Source organism: Myotis myotis, unplaced genomic scaffold (assembly GCF_014108235.1).
Source record: "Myotis myotis isolate mMyoMyo1 unplaced genomic scaffold, mMyoMyo1.p scaffold_m19_p_2, whole genome shotgun sequence".
NCBI classification, from domain to species: domain Eukaryota; kingdom Metazoa; phylum Chordata; class Mammalia; order Chiroptera; family Vespertilionidae; genus Myotis; species Myotis myotis.
In genome coordinates, this window is record NW_023416324.1 from 164,543,381 (window position 1) to 164,552,254 (window position 8,874).

The following is an 8,874-nucleotide window of genomic DNA, read 5'->3' on the forward strand; positions in this document are numbered from 1 at the left end:
TATTTCTTTTCACCAGTTTTCACAATCTGCAATAACCTTGTTTGCTTATTTGCTTGTGCATTTATCCCACTAGAAAGTAGGCTCTGTGAAGTCAGGAACCCTACTCTCTTTTTTTGTACATTCTTATATCCTCAGAGCTTAGGATAGTGCCTGACACATATTAGACACTCAACAAAATTTTACTGAATAAATGAATGAATGAACAAATAGACAAGCAAATTCAGAGGCTGAATAAATGCCCCAGGATCCAGAAAGAATCAGTCACGGAAGTGAAAACAAAATCCAAATAAATGTAACTATCCTATTGCCGGGGCTGACCAGCAAACCCTGAGCGACAGATGAACAAATTGCTCTGACACACTTTTCTGTGAAAGAAAAAGTTTTTCCTTTAGAAGTAAAAAGCAGTCCTGTTCGCCTGCCTCCTTAGACTTTTATTGTCACAACAGCTTGAACTAAAATTAACCTCTAGATAAAATCAGCAGGGTAAGTATCCTTGAGAAAGTATATGCTTCTACAAAGTTGGGTCTTTAAAGATTAAACATAGAGATTCTAGCAAAACGCCCTGAGGGATTGGACTTGTTTGGAAAAGTCAAGGTAGGAGCTGCTGTCTTCAGCAAGGTCCCCTCAGAGGCCCCCGACTTTTTGGAGAATCTGCCTTATAGACATTCCAACCAAGTCCTGTGCTTCCCCACATCCTATATTTATGTGTCTCAACATATTCAGCTAAGATTGTTGCCCAGTTTGCTCTTTCCACTATATTCCCACATTTACCTCTGAAATATCATCCCCTTCAGATGCATATTCATTTTCCAACTGGAGGAATTGAAGTCCAGCAAAATGAAAGGACTTGAACAAAACTATGACTAGTTATAGTTATTACTTGAACTTGGACTATAACTTCTATCAAAGAAGTAATTTACTCATAGGATGTTTTGGAGATTTTTTTTATCTCATTTTGTTCCTTTCCCCCACAAATAAAACAACAAAATACCTCCTACAAGAAAAGTGTTTTTGTCTCCATGAGACAAAAAACTATGCTACAAAGTCAGTGTTCCATTTGGCAAGTCAATAATCACTCCGTGGGCGGTTATATTCCAGGAATAATTATTAAGGAGGCAGCTTTCACTATGTTACGCTACGATAGTCTATGTTATTAAAGATGAGTGAGAGGACATCCTACTCCCCAGGGCTACCAGGTACACGAGATGGTCAACATGAAGTCTTGGACTCAGACTCTGGTTATTTTTAGCATTAGGGATATTGTTTCATATGATTAAGGGACAACTTTACCAGGAAGCAAGGGGTTGACTGACTAAATGAGAACTTCCCAGCATCTAAGGCCATCTGGACAAGGACAACACAGGAAGCCTGAAGAACAGGAGCTTCTAGTACCCACTTCCCCTCCTCCCATGAGACTATGCTGCCTCCTAGTCATTTGAGAGGCAAATACTGAGTGCATGCACTTAATACATTGAATGAGAAACTTTCCTAATTTCTTTTTTAAAAAAATATATTTTATTGATTTTTTACAGAGAGGAAGGGAGAGGGATAGAGAGTTAGAAACATCGATGAGAGAGAAACATCGATCAGCTGCCTCCTGCACACTCCCTATTAGGTATGTGCCTGCAACCAAGGTACATGCCCTTGACCGGAATCGAACCTGGGATCCTTGAGACCCCAGGCCGAGGCTCTATCCATTGAGTCAAACCAGTTAGGGCTTTCCTAATTTCTTAATAAGTCTGAATGTTTTATCGGTGTCCAGTTCTCATTTTCTCTTTGTATGTTATAGAAAGTATACCCCAGCTCATTCATTCATCCTTTCTTATTTCTTTCTCCTTGAAAATGTCATCAGCTCTGAAAACTGATTTGAATTATAATAGCCAAATATCACTGTCTGTCATCGAAAGGAGATTTTTTTTTTAGTTCAAAGAAATAAAAGCTTTGAGGTGCCATATATTCTCATGAGTAAGTGCCCTGACTGGGGATTGAACCCGCAGCAGTGAAAGAATTACCACAGTAATGGGATACTCTATGAAGATCAGTGATTTATTAAAGAATAGCCTATCTTAGAGACTCTTTCTTAGCCCTCAAACTAACCTCACCATTAACCGACATTAATTATGTCTAGTGTTGTAACAACCACTGCCACTGCCATCTTAAAGAAAGGCATCTCCCTTTAAAATCACAAGGAGCAATTAATGGGTGGCTTCCTGAGAGACAATTTTCAGTACAGAATGATGGTGCCCTTAATATTAAACACGAAACTGAAAAAATCACAAAGCAATAAAAATAAAGAATAATTACTATTTCAGAATAACAAAAGGAAACTATTCAGGTAGTAGAGCAACTTTCCAAAAGCAGAATTGACAGAACATCCCAGAAAACACCACTTGAAGTTACCAAATTCAATATAGTGAAGAAATAGCGCCCTGGCTGGCTGGCTCAGTTGGTTGGAGCATTGTCCCAATATGCCAATGTTTTGGGTTCAATCCCTGGTCAGGGCACATACAAGAAGCAACCAATGAATGCATAAGTAAGTGGAACAACAGATTCTCTCTCTCTCTCTCTCTCTCTCTCTCTCTCTCTCTCTCTCTCTCTCTTTCTCTCAAAAGAAAGAAAGAAAGGAAGAAAGAAAGAAAGAAAGAAAGAAAGAAAGAAAGAAAGAAAGAAAGAAAGAAAGAAAGAAAGAGAGAAAGAAAGGGAGGGAGGGAGGGAGGGAGGAAGGAAGGAAGGAAGGAAGGAAGGAAGGAAGGAAGGAAGGAAGGAAGGAAGGAAGGAAGGAAGGAAGGAAGGAAGGAAGAAAAAGAAAGAAAGAAAGAAAGAAAGGGAGGAAGGAAGATAGTTTTCTATCTGAGGAACAAAGACTGGTAACCAATGCAATGTTTTCAGTTACCTGTTCTCAGGGTTGGTTTGACTCATTATTTGAATTATGCCTAAGAACACCAATAGCTCACATATTAGCTTTGGCAGGAAGGCTGCTATTCTTATTCTTAGAATTACTGCCTACAAAGAAATTCAATGGTCAACTCTAAATTATCTCCTTGACTCTTAGCTGTTGGTTAGCCAGCCTGTCTCTCCCATGAGATAGATGGCAAGGGCCTTTAAGAGCAGAAACCCTGTCTTATTCATTTTTGTTTCCCCCCTTATAGTAGAGAGGAGTGAAGTGAACACATAATTAGGTGTGGAGCCTGGCTCAAAAGTCAATCCCGTTTTGAGGACTTTTTTTTTAAATTTGTTCTAGTCTTTATTTCTGTCTTTTTGGCATTTTAAGATTTTTAAAAAATAATTTGGCCAAAAGTACCTCAGACTTCATATTTCCAATTAGCTTGTCATAGATTTGAAACATTATATAAATGGTATTGTTACTTCCCTTGTGGCCGTTATTTTTCTTTACTATTAATCAAGATCTGAAAATCACTAAGTTATATCTCGGATTCTAAAATGTTAATTTAAATACCACAAATTATAGACACAAGCTTGTACCAAATATTATGGGTGACTGAAAGCATGTTATTTCAAGCATTTACAATTGGGATCCACCCACAGACCATAGTCTTCAGAGTCTCCAAATAATCTCAACATCTCATCCACAGAAATGATTCCACCGCCGCCCAGCTGGTGTGGCTCATTGGGATGAGCGTCGTCCCGTGAACCAGGAAGTCACCAATTGGATTCTGGATCAGGGCACATGCTCGGGTCGGGCTAGATCCCTGGTAGGGGCATGCAGGAGAGAGCTGATAAGTGTTTTCCTCTCACTGATGTTTCTATCTCTTTCTCTCTCTCCCTTCCTCTCTCTGAAATCAATAAAAACATATTAAAAAACAAAACCAAAAAGAGCCCAAGCTGGTTTTCTCAGTGGCTAGAGCATTGGCCACAGACCGAAGGGTCATGGGTTCAATTCCCTGTCAAGGGCACATACCTTGGTCGCAGGTTTGATCCCCGGCCCGGTTGGGGCATGTGTTGGAGGCAACCAATCGATGTGTCTCTCACATCAATGTTTCCTTCTATCTATCTCTATCTCTCTCTCCCCCCACCCTCCCTTCCACTCTCTTTAAAAATCAATGGACAAATATTATCCAGTGAAGATTTTAAAAAAGAAAAGAAATGTTTCCACTGCCTCTCTGGTGTCTCCAGTGGCACCTCATTCAGGCTTGGCTGCTCAGCCTCCACCGTGAGTAGCAGCAAACTCGACCTCTTTGAAGGGAGGTGCCTTGCAGTTCACATCTAATGTCTGTGAAAATCCAGCAATTCCATCAAGAAAAAGAACACCCACACAAAATAAAAATGCCAAAAATCAGGTTAAAAATGCCAAAAGGGCATTGTTTTAGGTACACTGCTTTTCAGAGAATTGACCTGGAGCCTGCTTGTATTGCTCACAGTCTAGAGGGAAAGATAAACAAGAAAATAAACCAAAACAATGTAGGATTCGAAGATCACATGGAGTTGGGAAGCTATCATCTACATTAGAATGGGGCATTATGCAAACACAGAGAAAGGTTACCTGGAGAGTCAGGGAAGGCTTTGTTCAGAAGCAAATCCTGAGCTGCTTTTGGGAGAACAAACTGGAGTTACCAGAAATAGAAGGGTGAGGAGGCAGCACTCCAAGCAGAAGAACGACTGTCATGCAAGAGAACACAAATAATTCAGGAGCCTCTGGGGCCCAGGGTCTGAGGAGGCACCATGAATATGAAGCTAGATAGGCAGCCCAGGTCAGATTCTCTCCAACAGCCTGGTACACCATGACAAGGAGTTCAGCTCTTACTCTGAAGGTGAAGGGGAGTGGTTGAAGGATTTAAATCTCAGAAGTAATTTAACCTGCATTAAAAAAATAAAATCAGAAAACCAACGTATTAATTCATGGTGAAAAAACTTGCCTGGAAAGCAGATCTGAGGCCGGAGTCCTCTGGGTAGCAAAATGCTCTGCCTTCAGGTTACAGCAGGTGATGCCGGGTCTGATGTAGAAGGGGTTGGTGAGGCTCAGGAAACCTCATTCTTTTTTTAAATATGATTTTATTGATTTCAGAGGGAGGAAGGAAGAGGGAAAGAGAGGTAGAAACACCAATAATGAGAGAATCATTGATCGGCTGCCTCCTGCATGTCCCATACTGGGAATCAAGCCTACAACCTGGGCATGTGTCCTGGCCAGGAATCGAACCATGACCTCCTGGTTCATAGGTTGACGCTCAATCACTGAGCCACACCGGCCGGGCACAACCTCATTCTTTGCATAGTAGGAATCCCCTTACCACCTGCCCAACAACCTTCCCATTGGGCGGAGCTGATAATATTCAACAATGACTCTGGCAGCAGAGAAGGATTGAGAGAGGATGGGTGAGCATCAAAGTGAGAGGACCCATGAGCTCAATGCTGAATTAATGGTTGATGATGACAGCCTGAATGCAAATGATAAGGCAGATTTAGGAAATTTGTAGGAGTCACAATCAGGTGGACCTAGGGACCAACTGGATATGGAAGGTGGTGGGAAAACCACAAGGGGAAGTAGAGGAAGGAAGGAGTCTAGCCAAAGACTCAGAGGAAGGCTGGTCCTGCTGACATCTTGATTTCAGACTTCTAGCCCCAGAACTGAGAGAATAAATTTATTTTCTTTCTTTCTTTCTTTCTTTCTTTCTTTCTTTCTTTCTTTCTTTCTTTCTTCCTTTCTTTCTTTTTTTCTTGTTAATCCTCGCTGAAGGATATTTTTCTTTCTTTTTTTATAATATATTTTTATTGATTTCAAAGAGGAAGGAAGAGAAGAGAGATAGAAACATCAATGATGAGAGAGAATCACTGATTGGCTGCCTCCTGCACGCCCCCCATCCCCACCCCCCACTGGGGATTGAGCTTGCAACCCTGCATGTGCCCTTGACTGGAATCGAACCTGGGACCCTTCAATCCACAGGCCGATGCTCTATCTGCTGAGCCAAACCAGCTAGGGCAGGATATTTTTCCATTGATTTTTAGAGAGAGTAGAAGGGAGGGAGGGCAGAGGAAAGAGAGAGAGAGAGAAACATCAATGTGGGAGAGACACATTGATTGGCTGCCTCCCACACACACAGCCCGACGAGGGCTGGGAATTGAACCTGCAGCCCTTCTGTGTATGGGCAGATGTTCTAACCACTCGACAACACCAGCCAGGACAAGATAATAAATTTCTGTTGTTTTAAGCCATTCAGTTGGTGATATTTTCTTACAGAGGCCACAGGAAACTAATACACCAACCATTTCCCTGTGTTCATGTTTCCAAGTTTACAAATACTGTATGTGCATTTAGACATTTACCATCTAGTCTGGTACTTCTTGTTTTATATTTCTTCATTAAACTATGAGCTTGTCTTTAAGGACAAGAATTATGCCTTGCACATCATTGTTTGCACAGCGAATACTTAATAAATATTTATGAAATGAGAAAAAAGTGAGCAAACATTCTTGACAAAATGTAGAAATTGTCAGGATTATGAGATGACAGCAACTGGAATGGGCAGCCAGGAATACATAGTAGCTGACATGAGCCTCAAGGAGTTTTTACCTTGGTGAGTATGAGTCAGGATAGGGGGACTAGTGATGAAGGAAGCAGCCTTGAGAATCAAAGAGAAAGCCCCACCCCTCCCAGCTCTGTGCTCTAAGACACCAAGGTGAACTGTCAGCCATGATTGGTAAGAGCCACATGGGAGAGAAAAACCAGAATTCTGTTAATGTGAAAAGCAGGCAACATTTCGGGAAGTCACCTGGGGTCTCAGATAGACTGACACTCCGCGGGCCTGTACTAGCACAACAATACCACTTGGTAAGCAGACACCTGTCTGAGCCTCCAGAGTGTTCCCCATCACTTAACCACCCCTAGGTCCCCCCAGTTATCCCAGAAACTAAAGGGGTAACACTTGGTACATCAGAGTCCTCTGGGAATTATATGAGCCTATTGTATTTCACGATGGCCATTTTCCTTTTCGCTTTGTTGAAACCAGCCCACACTGTTTTGGTTATCAAATATTCTGATTAGGCCCAGGGTATGAGCCGTTTGTGAGGATGGTGGCTGGAGTGTCCAGCTCATGGGGCCGAAGAGAACACTGAGATGCCTGAAGATGACATTGGATAAGGAGGCTGGAGTTCCAGGAAGGCTGATGGTGACAGGGATGGGAGTCCTGGTGAGTGGAACTGGCCTTGGGTGTGAAAGGGCTTGCCCACCACGCCACTGGAGCTCTCTGAAAGCTGGCTGAGCTGGGAGAGAAGCTCCACTAGCCTGTTGGTTCCTGAAAGCAGCTGCCCCAGGAGGGAAGGGCTTGGTCAGGTCCCAGGGCCTGGAGAGATGAAAGGTGAAGTTCAAGTGCTTATGGAATAAAACACATTTGTGCTAAATTCTGCTTAGAGTTATTTTAGTATTGATGTTGTTTTGTTTTATTCTATTCTAATCCTTCAAGATATATACTACCACGTTTAATATGTATGCTAGCATGATTAACCAGAAAATTTTATTCCTGTCCACTCTATAAATGTTCTTTATTTCTATATCCCTCTGTGAAAAGAGAGGAAGCAGGTAACAAGAGTAGTTCACATTTTTTATGTGTTCTCTTTGGCCCTATAAAAGTCTAAGGGAATGTATCCCTCAATTCATTGTTTCCTATTTGGAGGGCTCTAGTAAAAATCGAGGTGAGTTTCAGCTCCATAATCCTGTACTGAGTCAGTGCTGGCACAGATCAAACATGCTTCCGGTCTCCGATCTGAAATGTGGCAAATGCAATTGCCTTTGACAAGCGCAGCTGAGCAGCGTATTTAAGAATGTCAGGATATTAGGGGTAGGGTGGAACTTCATATAATGTCACCTAAGGGCTTGTCTTGGACAGAGTTGGGTTTCCAAGTAGGTAACCATTATTGACAGGTAATTAGAAAGAACAGTCAGTAACCTACAATGCAACACTATTGAGGCCACCGTTTAAAAAAAAAAATTCTAGGGGCAAAGCTAGTGTTTTTACTTTGACTTTATTTTTAATTCAATTCAGTTTAAGATGCTGCCTGGAAAACCCCATACATGAGAAATAGAAGCAAATTCTTTTGTGCCCTAGAATGTTCTTGGTAGGAGATATATTTAAAAAAAAAAAAAAAGATTATGGGAATCCTTCAGCATTTCCTACCCTATGTTTCACAGATTAGACTGTTTGCATATTCCACTGACCTACTTGGCCCCCGCTGCTAGTTCCCAAGCAGGAGCTTTTCTCTGCAGCCTCCCTTACCTTGCTTTCTCCTGACTTCCAGTCCATGGTGGGGAGGAACAACTAGACACCAATTGCTCTTGTTTAGAGTTTTGTGGCTCCTACTAAGGAATTTTGACCCCCTACACCAGCCTTAGCCACAGGAGAACACAGAAGGCCTGAAATCCTATCTACAGCACAGGCACACGTAATAAGAACACCTGACTGACACAAATAGGAAGCTATACTTCATGAAAACAGCAACAGTGCTCTCATAGAGCACAGAACCAAAGCTTGGAGAGACCGAATTAAAACTAGGTGTGTGTGTGTGTGTGTGTGTGTGTGTGTGTGTGTGTGTGTGTGTCTAACAACAAAGAATCATTTTTTAGTAAGTGTTCTGAACTTAAAATTAAAAGAAAGAAAAGAAAATGCTGTAGTTCAATTTATGAAACAAAGCAATAGTTGGGACCTAGAAAAGGGCCTGGCACGTATCAAGACCTTAATGAAGATTTTTAACTGATTGTTGAAAGAATAACCTCCTCCTTTAATGCCTTTTTAAGGGCACCATTATTTGGGGAAGAAATTTTAGAATTTACTCATTTATTCACTGATTCAACCAACACTTACCGAGGGCTTCTCATGGACAGATACTGCATTCATTAAGTGATGCTGCTGGGGTGTTAGAAGAAAT